Genomic DNA, 16,796 nt, shown 5'->3' with positions numbered 1-16,796 from the left:
TCAACGTAAAACCACGATCAGCCAAATTTTGATTTCCAGAGTAGTGGTATTTAGATGATGTAAAGATCGATTTACAATTTGAATGCCGGAAGAACTACCACCCCAACAATTTGATAAAAAGTTAATGGCGCCAAGTGGTGTATGGAAAATAAAAATATTCAATGTTCAATGTTTTTTTGTAACTACTATAACATTGTGCTCTTGCTAACAAAGGACATGTGACTCAATAAACACTTTAAAACAGTCAATTATTGATCTAAACCGAGGAAACTTTGACTTGAAAATATTTGGTATGGTTTCAAAAATGTGCTCTCGAACTTCCATTCTAATTTAAAATTTTAATTTTTCTGACATTTCATCTATCCATTTCCAAAAATATTCAATAACAGTTGTTTTACTTGTTATATTAGAGCATCCTACTTCATTGGTCTTATTGTGCACGATAATTTTGTTCGATCTTAGTAGTACATCCTGCTTTGTCAGTTATGTTACTGTGTATTATTTTATCAATGTTTTGGATTTAACTTGATAGCAAATCTGGCTAACTTATAGCAGATACATGGACAGCTTCAAAAAAAAATCAAGTTGTGTTACATGTTACAAGTGTTACAAGTATGTACATGAGTTTATATTTATTTGTTTGCTTATTCATACCAATCCTTATTTTCTTACCTAATATTTTATTACAATTTATTACAAATTGTCGATGAAAAGCTTGATATTTCTTTCCAAATGATATGTTAGAAAACACAGAAGGTACATAATCTGGATCATTTGATTGGTTTTTTGTCATGAAATACACAACAAGAGTCTTTAAAAAACTAAATAAATGCTAAACAACTCAAGAAAAAAAAACCTACCAGAAATAAAATGATTATAACAAATATAGTGATATTTGGATCTCGGTGACCAAAGTTTGTTTTTGAGAATATTTCCATTTTTATCTAAAGCATTACGACTGATTGCATTGAGCCGAAGTTTACTTGTTCTGGATCATGCGGTAAAATGTAACATTTCAAATCTGGATTTTTTGTTTTGTTGTCTGAACATCCAAAAACACAAGAAGTCTTGGGCATTTTAAAGTATTCTTTTGTTATAGCCACTGCTGCGCTGCAGTCAAAAATTTATTTTCCTTTATGCAAAATAGTAGCTGTTTGCACCAAAAATGATGACGTATTTCCGACTGCGAGTATTAGTTTGTTTCCATTTTAAAATATGACCTTTTAAATATAACCTTTTTTTTTTTTGAATAATATAGAATGTTGAGATTGCGCAAGACTTTCATAAAATATACTTTTTAGAATGTCATTTAACGAATAAGAATTAAATAATGATGATAACTTGAACAACGTTAACATACGAATGCAATTGCAAAATTGGGAAACAATTCCTTTGTTGAAATCAAAAAAAGACCTAATTTAAGTGATGAATGCTAAAATTTAACTGTAGAATAAAATGCCTAAAAATAGCTCTTACTTGTTTCAGCCAGTTTCAATTTTTTTATTTTTGAGGTGCTCTGTTATATGCTCCTTTGCTTATATTACCTCAATAACTACAAGTAAATTAAAAAAAAATTTAAACACATCCTTTTCAATGATTTGTTCTTAAATATTTTCCTTAATAAATAAAAAAAGTTAGGGAGGGTAGGAAAAGGATTTGTTGTTTGTCCCTTGTACCATTGGCCCTTGAAAATGCTTTGATTTTCAACATCTCAACGTTATTGGAACTATACACCAACTGAAAGTTTTAGAGCTTTAGCTGTTTCGGAGAGAAGTAAAAAATTAGTTACGAGATTTTGTAGCAAAAAAACGGGTACGTACATTACGATTCTTCTTCGGATCTTTGCGCCTGGAAAAAAATTTAACATAGAAGCTCACCAGGACATACAAGCGCTGAAAGATTCAGAGCTGTAGCTAGTATGAGAGGTAGTGATAATTTAATTGCAAGACTTAGTAAGAACTGACAACAATCAAACAACACTTAAAGTTCAATTAAAATTTGTAATGGAACCAAATGTTTTACTAAGTTTTTATATATGAGAATACAAATAGTAAACCTCCAATTCTGCTTAGCCAAAGGCAATAAACAACTGAGTAGGAAGTTATTCAAAGTCGTTACTTGATAAATATAAACATATATAAACACTGGCATAGAGACATGTTGCGGAGGAAACGTTGCCCTTTCCCTCAAAAGTAACTCAAAGTTTCAGTTTTTTTTATTTAAACTTTAACGGCGTTAGGCCCCCTTAATTTCTGTTTCAGCACTTCCCCCCATTCATTCTAACTTTCTTAACCTTTCTAGGTCACTGTATATATATATATATATATATATATATATATATATATATATATATATATATATATATATATATATATATATATATATATATATATATGTATATATATATATATATATATATATATATATATATATATATATATTTTAATTTTTTTTTTAATTTATATATTTTTTAAACACCCACTCTATATTACAAGTAAGGTAAATAAAAAGTTTCAAAAAAAATCTCTAGGATCTAGGAATTTTATTTTCAAGAACATCCTTGAAGATTGTTCTTTGTTCTTTTGAGTTCCAGAACTCAACTGCACATTTTAAGATTTTAAGATCCGTTTCAGGAATTATATTTTTTAAACCAGTAATTTTTATTTTTTCTTTGTGTTGCATTAGTTTCTCTATATTTAATTTATGACTATTGCACAGAGCCTTGACGCTATCTACAAAAGGTCGTGGACCTGATTCGTTGTTCAACTGCGACTTAAGAATATCAAATGTCATTTTATTTTTCAACAGGCGAATAAATAAGTTTATCTTATTTTGTTGCGTAATTATAGATATATCTTCAATACAAAATAGGGGATGTATATAATTTTTACTATGTTTTGAAACGTTTAGTAGTGACTTCAGTGCAATTCTTCCTACTATATCAAGCTTTTGCAATAACATTTCTTTATGGTCGCAAAGCTCAAGACCATACGTTAGTGTTGGAACAGCTAAAGTTTTATATAACTGGACAATAGAGTTTGGGTGAACAAAACGAATTCCAGCTTGAATTAAAGACTGTATTACTGCCCGGAAATGGGATATTTGGTTATCAATGTTTAAACGATTAAGTGAGGCAATTGGTGAATATTTTGTGTCCCATATAAATCCTATATGAGTAAGTTTATTGTCTAGTTTTATTTTTTGGTGGTTGAGTGTTATCGTGCATTTTTTAATTTGATGTGTTCAGGTGACCAAAAACTCGGTTTTGTCAGCATTCAATTTTATGCAATTTTCTTTTGTGTAAATGTTACAGATATTAATTAGCTTTTGTAGGCCAGAGAGGGTGGAACTAAGAAGTATAATGTCATCAGCATATGCTACAACACCCCTGTAGTTTCCATTTATTGATGTTCCTACGACACTTTCATTTTGTAAGGTTTCTAGTAGGTTTTGAGTGTAAAGATTGTACAAATGAGGCGAGAGAATCGATCCCTGTCTCACTCCTTGCGTTAGATAGAATGGAGTTGATTTGCAACCTAGATAAGACACAGAAGCACTACTCTCCCTGTATAATGACGATATTGTATTAACAATATACAGTGGTAATTTTTTATTATTGTACAGTTTCTCAAAAAGAATGTCCCAGTTGCAGCTGTCAAAAGCTTTTTCAGCATCAAGGGAACAGAGATAAACAGGTGAGTTGTTGTTGTTGTAGTGTTTAATTGTTTCACTAATAAAAAATTCGGCGTGTAGGGTTGAGCTATTTTTGGTGAAACCGAATTGAAGAGGATGAGCTTCTTTTAGATCTGGACAGATTATTAGGATTATATATTCGATTAGTTTTATGAAGATTGGAATGACGCTGATACCACGGTAGTTATTTGGATCAGTTAATGATTTTTTATAAGATTTAGCAAGTGGTATTATAAGTGATGTAGACATCGACTTTGGCGTTTGACCATGATTAAGAGAAAATGTGAAGAATTTTTTTAGCCATTCTATTAGGGCTTCACAACGCAAATATTTTAAATGTTGTGCAGAGATTCCAAAAGCATCTTTGGTTTTGTTTAATTTTAGGCAAGAGATAGCCGTTCTTATAATTTCATCTGATATTATTACAAAGTCAAATTTTGTACAAGGTGGAACTTGAAAACTCTTCGCGGTATGCGTTATAGATTTAGTGTTTAACCGTTTTTCAAAACTATCGGCGAATTCTCTTGTGATTGACTCCTTGTCCTTTTTATTATTTATTGTAAATAATTTTGAGTTTACATCAGTCTGTATATTTCTAAAAGTATTCCAGAAGTTTTTTGGATTGGTATTTTTTAACATCTCGATTTTTATGTATTTTTTGTAAAGGTTATAGTTTTGTGCTTTCTTAACAGCGTTTCGGAAATTTTTTCGTGCAATTAGGTATTGGTTAAAAATGTGCGAACTTAAATCTTTTACGAAACCCGTGTCACGCCATTTCTTAAAATGAAATGTAAGAACTTTTTTACTCCTATTTAACTCGGGAGTCCACCAAAGTTTCGAATATAATGATTGTTTTTTCTCAGATAAGTGTTGGCGAAGAGCTTCAGATGCACTTTTGTAATCAAATTATATATTTTGATAAGTTCTTTATCGTAATTGTTATTTGTAAGGCTAAGACTTTTAATATTATTATTTACGAAATCATTATATAATTGTATAAAAAGTTGATTATTCCAAGCATAATTTGGAATGCTAATTTTGTCTGTCATTTTGTGAATATTCTCTTTGAGAGATCTTCCGATGAGTTCAATTACAATTGATACTGGCAAATGATCACTCATATTCTGAGGTGAAAAGGGGGCAACAAAACAGTTGTAATACCTAAAAGAAGTGTTTTTTGAGATAGCTATGTGATCAATATATGATGCGTTTGGTAGTGTACTATGTTGATATGTTATCTTAGGGCCTGAACCTTTAATTACGTCCACTAGTTCAAATTCACTCGATTTTATAAATTCTGATAGAGCCGCGGAGTAATTATTTTTTGTGGGACTTGATCTTTCTAGTAAATCGTAGATTTCGAGAGGAAAAGATTGAAAATCACCAAATACAATTACTTCGCCGACACCCTCATAATTATTAACAAGGCCTTTAATTATATCTAATTGATTTGTGTATTCATCTAATGATGTTCAATTATTCCGCGATGAAGTTAGATAAATACTAATTATAACAATGCTAATATTATTTTTAACAAGATTTATAGCAAGAATATGATCATCTTCATATAAAATAATGACATTTTGAAACATATATTTCCGAACCAGAAACGCATTTCCGCCAAACGGCCGACCTTGCTCGCGTTTATTTGCCTGGTGGAAGTACGAAGAGTGGGTGTTTATGCAAATATTTTTGATTATTGAATGTTCAAGTTTTGATATCCAATGTTCGCATATAAAAGTAATATCATGGGAAGTTATCAAGGATTCAGTGTATTCAATGTTTGATTTAAGCCCATGACAATTAAAAGTGCATAATTTTATGGGAAATTTATTTTTCTTTAATACGCTGTCGGAAGCCATTTTGGTTTATAGAAATTTTCCCGGTTGCCGTTGTTTTCCAGATTTTGGGCTAAGTTAGACTTAAGCGCTTTTTTCGAAATGGTTTGACTATTATATTGTTATCCCATAGAGAAGGGTTAAATACTTTATTTTTTTCTGTGTTATTTATGGTAACTATATACGATCTGTTATACTCGTTTTCTTTATTTAAACATACCGAAAACGGGGTAATTACTATTTCTGTCTCCATATAGATTTTAAAAAGCTCTTCATTAGTATGGTTGCTTATGCCTCCAACAAAAATTTCAAATTTACGAACAATTCTTTCGCCAGCAATTGTTTTGTTTTCCGAAATTTTCGTGCCAAAAACGGCCTCTGAAACCCTATGTTTTTTCATTATAGGCAAATTTTGCGTTTTTTGAATTGACTTACTTTTTCTACCAACTAAAATAAACTTATCATTGTTTGTTTTTGGTGATGCTAGAATAATATCCGAATTTAAATTTTTTGTTTTTTCATTGGTGCTTGCGGTTGATTTTATTTGAGCAACGAAATTTGCATACGTTTTTAATAATTGTGGTTGATTTTTATCGTGTGAAAATGTTTTATCCAAAGTTTGCTGAATTATACTATTTGTAACATCTGGAATAATTTTTTTATTTTCACTATGCGCAAAACAATCGAGTTTTAGTTTCGGCGTTTGACTCGGCTGAAGGATAACGGGGTCTAATTCCAAATGTTTGTTTGTTATCTTTAATTTTTCAATAAGCTTATTTTGAAATATTATTATTTTATAATAGGGTGGTCCTTATTTATAAGGAAAAATTTTTTTTTTCGAATTGTTATGAAATTATTTGCCAGAATGTACCTTTATATAAGACATGAAAATATACCAAATTTCAGCTCAACCGGTTAATATTAACACGTGCCGCATCGACGCTGAAGTTGTGAGATTCAATGTAAGGCAGTTACCTATAAGAACGACAATGTACGCTCGACTGTAAACATAAAACTACGCATTTTATTTTTAATTTTAGTATAAAAATATACTAATTAAAATGAAAACGTAAAATAAAGATATAGTTTATCCTAATACTATATTTTTTATTTATTGAAATGATACATCCACTTCAGATACATATTTTGGATTAAAGTAAGCCTCCTTTTGTGGCGACTGGGAACTCTCTCCGGTACTCCTGAACAACCTGAATAAAATAAAAATAATATTGAATGTGTTTTCTAGACCTAGCCTATAGAATGTGTTCAAGGAAAAAATAACAAAAAATTAAATTTGTTTATACATACCTTTACCAAAAATTGTTTTTGATGCTCATTTTTCGTCATTTTTTCATTGTAATCCTCATTCAACATCACTCCTCTTTCTGCAATATCATTTGTACATTTTAAGGTTGAAGTGATATTTTTTCCTGTGCGATAATCCTCTCTGTTTTCCCAAATCAGCGGATCGTCCTGAAGAAATTCAACACAAATACCGAATCGTTTAAATAAATGAAGCGAATTGGCGGACAATAATTCAGTTGGTAGATTTTTTTGAACAAAATTTTGGACATCTCGGATTTGCAACGGTATTTTTTTCTCAATGACTTCTGGCTCTTCGTTTTCTTCTTCTTTTTCATTCACAGTCTCTATGTTTTTCCTTGCACATTCCATAATTTTTTGAGCCATTCTAATTTTTTCAACTCTCTCAATTCTATCGTCAAATATTGCCATGGCAGCACACTCTTCACTTAGATACCATAAATGGTTTAAAAATTTTGTTGTTGCAATGGTTGCAATGTTTTCATTAATATTTTTAAATTTAACCAATTTTCTCAAAAAATATATATCATTTAGGGGAGCTCCTGTAGTATTCGTTGCTGAAAACCAGGCCTCTACATAACAGTATACAACGAAAACGCAAATTTCTGCATTCAGTTTTGAATTATCCTTTCTCATTTTTATTTGATCGCGAAATAAAAAATTTTTTAAACAATAAATCGCTTTAGACATCCATCTCGCTACATGATATGCACCGGGGGCCCTAAAACTCACATTTGTTTTATCTCCCAAAAAAATGAGCGTCAATTGCAAAAACTCTTTGTAGTCATCACGTGGTTGCTCTTCTGCAAGTTTCTGTTTCACAAAATAAATAATTTTGGGCGCTACATCTTTCAGTGTATTATAAACGGCTTCATCGCTGGTATAATCTAAAAATTTCATTTTATCAATATTCTTCTAGTTTTCTTTCAGTGCTTTGAATTGAGCAAATTCAGGGACGGATGCTACAATTGCGTTGTCCTCGTGAATACACCAGCCAAAACCACCTCAAATATATGGTGTCGGCATGGAAGCCACAAAATATCTCGCCCTAACTTTTGTTGAAGCAGAACTGCAGCTCCTTTTATACGTCCAGTGTTTGATGCTGTGGTATCAAAACAAAAGGCTTGAATTTTTTCGGTTAAATTCTATTCATCAGTGATATGGAACACAGCAGAGCAAACTTCCGATCCTCCTGATGATGCAATTCCAGGTACTCCTAATAATTGTTCAAAATCTAAACCAACCGCGATCACAGGAAGCCGATCAATTTTCTCATTTTTTGTGATATCAGGCAATAATTTGGAATCCCAATGCACTTAAATAAAATTTGCATCATTTCCTACCGATTTTATTGATGAATATTTTATTTTCCGCAAAATCTCTCTATTTCTTTTGATAGACGATCTATTGAGAACAAACTCGGTGATATCTATATTAAGAGCTTCTAGGACGGCAGAAATAATATGCATTGCATCCCTGTCACTCACTTTACATTTGTCCAAGGCAGCGGCCAGGCGAGGTGTCATTAACGTCTTTCGTCCTCTCTTGTTTGAAGATGGACCCTGTTCAGATTCCGATATTAAATATGTGTCATCTTCACTGTTGTCTTGATTTATCGCTTTTTTCTGTGAATTTTCGTTTTCTTTATCTTCCATTTCAAAATATGCAATCGAACAACTAGAATTTTCTAACAAATCTTCTTTTCTTTTCAACTCTGCAGCTGTGCGTTCTTCTTTCCGCTTTTCCTTACGTAATAATTTGATATCTACTCCCAACATACAACCTACTCTACCTTTCTCCTTTTGCTTAATTAAAAATTCTCTATCGTCGGCGATTTTAATCTCATTTAACGCATTTAAGGTGGCAATATCGAAAAGGTTGTCTAAATCTTCTTTAAAATCATTTTCTTTTTCTCTCTGCCGTTCAGTATCTCTATTTTTAGATTTTTCTAAATTTCTGACATTATCGAACACAGATTTTAATTTCGAAATACAGTTTGAACAGTTTTGAACTAGGATTCTTGCTTTTTTCCAAAAAACGACCACTTCATCAATAACTAAAGCACTGCTGTCATTAAGATTTAAATTTACCACTTTTATATTATAAAAAAGTACACTCAAAACATCTCGTTTACATGGTAATTTACTACCGCAGATTTGATTTTTCATCACTCCAACTAGATAAATATTTTTCCGAAAAGTGGACACTTTAGCACTTTTATCAATTACTTATATAGCACGTCTTTTCTTATGCACTTCATGTACGAAGCTAAAACGAATGCAGCATTGAACAAATAATATGTAAAAACAAAATTGACTTGTAGAGACTTGTAGTTGCGCTTGTAGCGAATTCAGAATGCACTGGGTGGTTAGTTGCGCATAGCATCGTCATAGCATGTTAACTTAAAGGCCAATGCAGCACGTGTTAATATTTTCGGATTGAGCTGAAATTTTGTATTTTTAATGTTTTGGTGTAACTGAACAAAATTACAAATAATTTTGAAAAAATATGAACTTTCAAAAATAAGGACCACCCTAATATAAATAAATATATATGTGTATATATATATATATATATATATATATATATATATATATATATATATATATATATATATATATATATATATATATATATATATATATAATTTATATATATAAATATAATATATATAAATATGTATATATATATATATATATATATATATATATATATATATATATATATATATATATATATATATATATATATATATATATATATATATATATATATATATATATATATATATATATATATATATATATATATATATATATATATATATACAGGGCCGGCTGGTGACGCGTGCCAAGTGTGCAATGCACACAGGCGGCAAATTTCTAGGGGCGGCAAAATTTTAGGATCAACATTAAATGAAAATTTGTCAAAAAAATACTTTGTTCAGATAAAAATTATTTAAATATATATATTTCAATATTTAATTTTTGTAAACAATTTACTTATAAAAATATCTCTAAAGAAAGTTCCGGGATTCTTTTTTGCTTATTCAGCATATCTTAGTACCAATAGAATTTGTTTCTTTGAGTTGGCGGGTTTTCAATGTTGTTATCATAATAACTTTATTATTATAGTTGATTAGATATTGTCTAACGAGTTTTGAATTATAATTAGAAAATGGAAAAAAAGAAAAAGTTGTCCGGTTTTCAGTATCATCTGAAACGGCTCAAGAAACAGGAAGAACGTGATAAAACCAAACTAAACTAGATACTTTTTTAAGTTCAGAAACATTTTATAGCTCCAACAATGATTCTGAGATAAAAACTTTGCCATATAAAATCAATTTAAACGAGATCAGAGTACATGAAATTGAGATAGAAGGTGAAGAATCGAGCAAAACTCGATTCTCGAGCGAAACTCGATTCTCGATCAAGAATCGAGCGAATTTTTTGTACATGGGAAGAAATTTCTGATTGGCCTTAGACTCTTACAAACCATAATATTCAAGAAATAGTTATGAAGGGCCTTGTAAACCAAAAATTAAACAGTTATGCAAGAAATTATGATAATAGCATTTAAAGGATCATCTGATAAACTGTATTTTTTTATTTTATTTACACTTTTGCCGATAAAAAAAAATTTACAGTCGTAACTTATAAATGAATAATTACATGACCGGGGCTAGAAGAAAACAAATTTAGTCTTATCATTAAGCCCCAAAAAATGCGTCATTACTAGACAAAATATAGTTTGGTAATAAAATATAGTTTCAATGTATATATCTCTGACATATATTATAAAAGAAAATTTAAATATATCGCATATCGTTTAAAATTTATAGTTTTTCAAAAAATAAGATGTAACAATTGCTTTGTAAAATAAAAGAAACAAAATTTATTAAAATATTAAATGACAAAAATAACATTTAAGAATTGGTTTGAAAAATAAGAAGATATGATTTTATATAAAAACATTTTATTGGTAGAGCATTTTATAGTTTAACTTATTTAATTATATTTAAAATACTTTTCATTGCCAATTAAGTAAAAGCAAATAAACAGTATAAAATAAAAGTAAAAGATTAATAAATAATGCAAAAATAAAAAATAAATTTCTCAAAAAGAAGATTATCATTTAAAATGATAAAAATATATGTACAATTATTGATTAATTATGTATTAATAATCTAAAGTAATTAATTAATTAACTATTAATTATTGATTTCTAATATAAAGAAGTTTTATTAGAAAAAAGCCATTTTTTTATTTTTGTCGCGTTAGTGCTACACTAAGCAATGTTCGCATAACTTAAGTAGCAATGAATAAAAGAAAATTAAATGTTTTTTAAACAAGATCGATGTAATAACTGCTTTGCTTTGTACATTATACCTAAATTTTTTGATATTTTATCTTCAACTACACCTATATGTTCCCTCCAGGTTACATTTTCGTCTAGAAACACGCCTAAAAACTTTATTGATTGCTCGCTCTTTATTAATTGATTGTCAATAAAAAGGTCCGGAAGTTCTAAGGGAATATTTGATTTTTTATGTTGGCGATGGAATAAAGTGTATTTTGTTTTAGTAATATTTAAAGATAACTTGTTTGATTTAAACCATTGGGTTTGTTTGTCTAGTTCTTTGTTTAATGTTTGGAATAATTTATTGATATCTTTATTGGAATAAAACATTATTATTATTATTATTACCAATTTACTAATTTAGTATTTTTATTGCTATTGTAAAAATGAAAATGTATAAATAATAACTGTAAGAAATTAATGAAAATAATTAGCTTGTAGTTGTCATTATGATAAATGAGTATTAAAATTGAGTATTGAACATCATAATCCAATATGCAGTCCTGATCTGCAAAACAGGTTAATGTCAGATAGAGCATACAAATTAATGTCAGATAGAGCATCCGGTTGTAAAAATTGCTTCCAATTTTCCATAAGAGGCTATGTTTAAATAGCACTATAGAAACCACATAAGTGGATGTAAAACTTAAAAAAATATATAGGTTGAGTAAGCATATAAATTTAAACTTGTTTTTTTTTTGAAAACTTTATGATGCAACTTATTGTGCAAACAAACTGTTGAAATATCCAATCAAATGAAAACAATTAAAAAAATGTATTAAAAGGTTAAAAAAAATACTGTATAAAAAATGTATATGGAACAACGACATTCGTCTTTAAATTCAAATTATAATGAGTTAACAATTTATAAATAAATGTGCAATAAACAACTTTTTCCTGTAAAATCTCTTAAGCTTTAAACACTCAACAATGTTGTGTTTTAGTTGGATTTTATACACTTCACACTCATTTACTCTTGCCTCATTGGAACTTATGCGCTCTTGCCTCATTGAAATTTAAATAGTTTTATCTCATAAGATTTTGAAAACCCACGTATCATGAGATTTTATACACTCTAATCTTTGTCTTATCTTTTGTTATATACTTTTGTCTTTCTTTGTCTTTATCCTTTTATTTTTCTTCAAACTTCTTAGTTCTTTTTGTTCCAATTCATTTGATTTGATCAATCATTTTATTTTACAGTCTCACATACTATTGAATTATTTTTTCCCCTTTCATCAACTTTTGAACTAGATACCCACAATTTGATCCCTCCATTGGATTTGATAAACTGTCACCTCATTGAATTTGGAAGTTCTTTCCATTAATCAAAACTTAGTCACTTTACTCTCATTCTCTATGAGTTCAAATACACTCTCACTCTCTATGAGATCATCTAGAAAAGAGAATATAATACATATTCTCCTTTTATTGAAATTTATATTCTCTCCTCTTAGTTGAATTTTATATACTTCTCTCAAAAAATATAAAATTTATACTTAAATAAAACAATATTTTATATTTAAAAAAAATAATAATATTATGTGTACCTTCTTTCTTGAGTACATTTATTATTCTTTATCTCGTAATTATTGTAGAAAAAAATTAATCTGGGTTGCAAAAACATTCCACAAGCACTTTTTTCCGAATCACACAAAATACTTGCCCATGGTTAAGAAATTACTCAATATTACATTAAAGAAATAATCCTTCAAATTTTAAAATCCTTTAACAATCTTAATTAATAATCTTAATCTAAACAATAATCTTTCAAACACATAAAAAAAAGTGAACATCTAAAATAATTGCAAAGAAAACAATATCATTTTCAAGTAAACATTTTCTTTTTCTTTTATTACAAATAAATTATTAAGAACTTTATTAAGAAATCGTGTAATAGAATTACCCGATTTCTTTATCCGAAAATCGGGTAATAAAAATACCCGTAGAAGTACCCGAAAATCGGGTAATAAAATTACCCGAAAATTCGGGTAATAAAATAATCGATCCTCGAACCGAAATTTTTGCGCAATTGGGTATTTTCGTTTTTTATTTGTTTTAGTTATTATTTTTTTTTATTTGTTTTTTTATTGCGTTTTTTTAAATTTAACTTTATTTCAATTCGTTTAATACTTTTATTTCTATTTATTAGTTCCACCCACTCCATGTAAGTAATAATTTTTAACTAATTAAAAATTAATATTTACATGGGGTGGGTGGAACTAATACTCCATATAAGTAATAATTTTTAATTAGCTAAAAATTGATTCTTATATGGAATAGGTAGAATTAATACTCAATTCTTAACAGTTTTTTTTTTAAACATTGTGCTATCACCTCTGAAATATAAAAGTAAGTAAAAATTTCTTTTTTTTAATTTATTTATTGCTTCATTTAACACGCTAACCGCTTTTGCTACCCGGTCATCGGAACTACTCGCTATTAGGGTAATATAATCAGATATCTCGCGCTTTTTTTCATATAAATTTTATTTTTATATTTCCATTTGTTTTGTGCCTATTTTCAGCCATAATATATATATATATATATATATATATATATATATATATATATATATATATATATATATATATATATATATATATATATATATATATATTTACATTTATATATATTTATATATATATATGTGTGTTTTTATATTTTTAAAAACATATATATATATATTATTATTATTACTATTATTATTATTATTATTATTATTATTATTGTTATTATTATGTATTTCGCCGATAAGAAAAATTTACAAGTTTGTGCAATACAAATATATAAATACATGGCTGGGGCAAGAAGAAGACAAGTTCTGTCTTATCACCAAGCCCCTTTAAATAAAAATGTCAATAATAAAAATACAAAACAAAGTAACTCGTTAAATAAACGTTAAACAAAACGTTGCGTTAAAATAAAATAACGATAAATAAAAACTAAATAACATTTTACGCTATATTACAGTGTAATATATCCAAAAGTATACGAAGATTTTTTAGTTAATTATTTTAATTAAATTATTTTTTTCCTAACTGGTTTTAGATTTATAAACTTTTTGAATTTAAATCATAAAATAACAGATAATACACGAACAACAAACAAACAAACAAAAAACATTTTTAAAAACATTTTTAGTATCTTAATGTGTCTTTTATATATGTAAAGTTCATTATATCAGATAAAAAACAACGTCATAATGAACAAATTGAAATGTAAATAGAATATATATTTAAACCATATTTATAAAGAAATAGACAAACGTGATTACTTCTAATCAAAGGCTTCAAAAAATTTTAGTTCATTGTCATTTATTAAGAGCTTTTGCTTAAGTTTGTTTTTAAATTGTTTAATAGAAGAAATAGTTTTTAACTCATTATTTAATAGCATGTTCCATAGTTTAGGACCTCTGTTAGCAATTGAGAACTTAGTAACAGAGTAATAGGTTTTAGGTTGAACATAATTGTTTTCTGAAAATCGTGTTGAGTTTAGATGATATATTTTTTACAAAAAAGAGTTAAATAAAATAGGTGCTATTTTTTTATTAACTTTGAACATAAAAATAAGAATTTGACAAAGATTTAGTTGAAATACGTTGAGAATATTAAATTTAATGAATAGAGGTTTAGTGTGTGAGAAACGATGTACATTTCCAATTATTCTTAAAGCATGCTTTTGTTTAATTAATAGTTTATTTATTTTAGTTACGTTAGTGCTACACCAGGCAACGTTTGCATAACTTAGGTAGCTATGAATAAATGAAAAATAAATGTATTTTAAACAGGTTTGATTTAATAACTGCTTAGCTTTGTAAAGTAGACCAATATTTTTCGAAACTTTATTTTGAATTATATTTATGTGCTCCGTCCAACTCATTTTCATCAGGGTTATACATGTTTTTATAATTTTATTTATGCCAATTTTATAAAATAAAGAGAAGCCCATAAACGTTTTAAGGCCTTCTCTTAACTATCTTCAGATTTTATTCATATATTTATTATTTTTATGTTAAGGCCTTCTCTTTTTTTACGAGCGGGTAGTTAAATTGGGTTGCATGTTTTAATACGTTACCTGATTTTAATACACGATCATCGGAACTACCCGAAATACGGAACTACCCGCTAGTCGGATAATTTTTTAAAAAATTCAGGTAATATGTATTTTTTCACAGACATCACTAGGTGGGTGGTAAAAGAGATGAAACTATTTTCAGTAGTTGAAGCTAAAGCATTCATTCGCATGGTCTAAAGTGCTACCTTAGGCCAATGCAATGAAATTTCAGCACATACACTGAATTGCTGAGCAATTCCAAGAATCTATAAGTTTATGAAAAAAACAATCAATGACTGATTGACTTAAATGCAGAAAAAGATGGGCTTGAAGGAATTGCCTTAACATCAGATATCTGGAGTGCCAAAACAAATTATTCTTACATAAGCTTGTTAGGACACTATCTAGACAAAAATTTCCGCCTGAGAAGATTACTTTTCGCAATGAAGTATTTTCCAGAGGACCATACGGCAAATAACATTAGTGCCAAGATAACAGACATGATTAACGAAGTAGAGTTAAATCCCAAAACAGTGAGGTGGATCACCACTGTTACAGACGGCGCTGCAAACATTTAGAAGGGATCAAAAACAAATAGTGACATTGATACCAACATGTGGTGCGTCGACCACAAGATCCACTTGATTGTCACGGGTTCACTAGCTACAAAAGACAAAGAAAAGAAAATGTACATATCTCCACAATGGAATCAACTTCACAAAAAGATGACGGGTTTGGTAAACTATTTTCACAATTCAGAGAAGAGGACAATTGATCTTGTCAACAAAGCAAAGGCTCTTAAAATGACAGCAACTAAGTTGGTACATAACTGTCCAACACGCTGGAATTCAGACTAAGCCCATTTTGAAGTTGTTTGAAGCATTTTCAAACTCTGTTTCTGCCGACAAGACAGAGACCATCCACAAGGTTGTACCCATGCTTGTTACAATAAAGTTAGGACTTGAGTCAACTCAAAAACTGATGAAGGATCCCTTAATCCAAGAAGTTACAAACTACTTTTTGCTGGAGATTGATACAAGATTCCCACATTGTGAAGTGTACAGATAAAGTACACTGTGGCCCGTTTCCTGGATCCCCAAGCAAAAGAAGCAATGACAGAAAGATTAGACCGTTTTAACCTTGCGAGGAATACCTTTGTAAACATACTGAAGGACCTTGTTGACAGAGACCCTACACTGCAACCACACCGCATACTACCGGAAACCTCATCCCAAAACGTAGAGGCCGCGAACTTTTTGGATGCCGACAGTTTGATGGCTACTTTGTTGGACAATCACCACACACGAAGGTATGGAGCAACATATACGCATAAAGGAAGGAAATCAGCTGCAAAAGAAAACGTAATAAAGGAGGTAGACAATTACCTTGGTGATGCAACAGCCGAGAAAACAGTGGAAATTTTGGACTTTTGGAGGGTCAATGTAGGCAAATACCCTATGCTTGCAAGGCTTGCTAGGCAGTTTCTAGCTATCTCAACCTCATCTGCTTCTTCTGAAAGAGCGTTTT

The sequence above is a fragment of the Hydra vulgaris genome, chromosome 03 (assembly GCF_038396675.1).
Source record: "Hydra vulgaris chromosome 03, alternate assembly HydraT2T_AEP".
NCBI lineage: Eukaryota > Metazoa > Cnidaria > Hydrozoa > Anthoathecata > Hydridae > Hydra > Hydra vulgaris.
The sequence above is the reverse complement of the archived record's forward strand: the minus strand, read 5'-3'. Positions refer to the sequence as shown.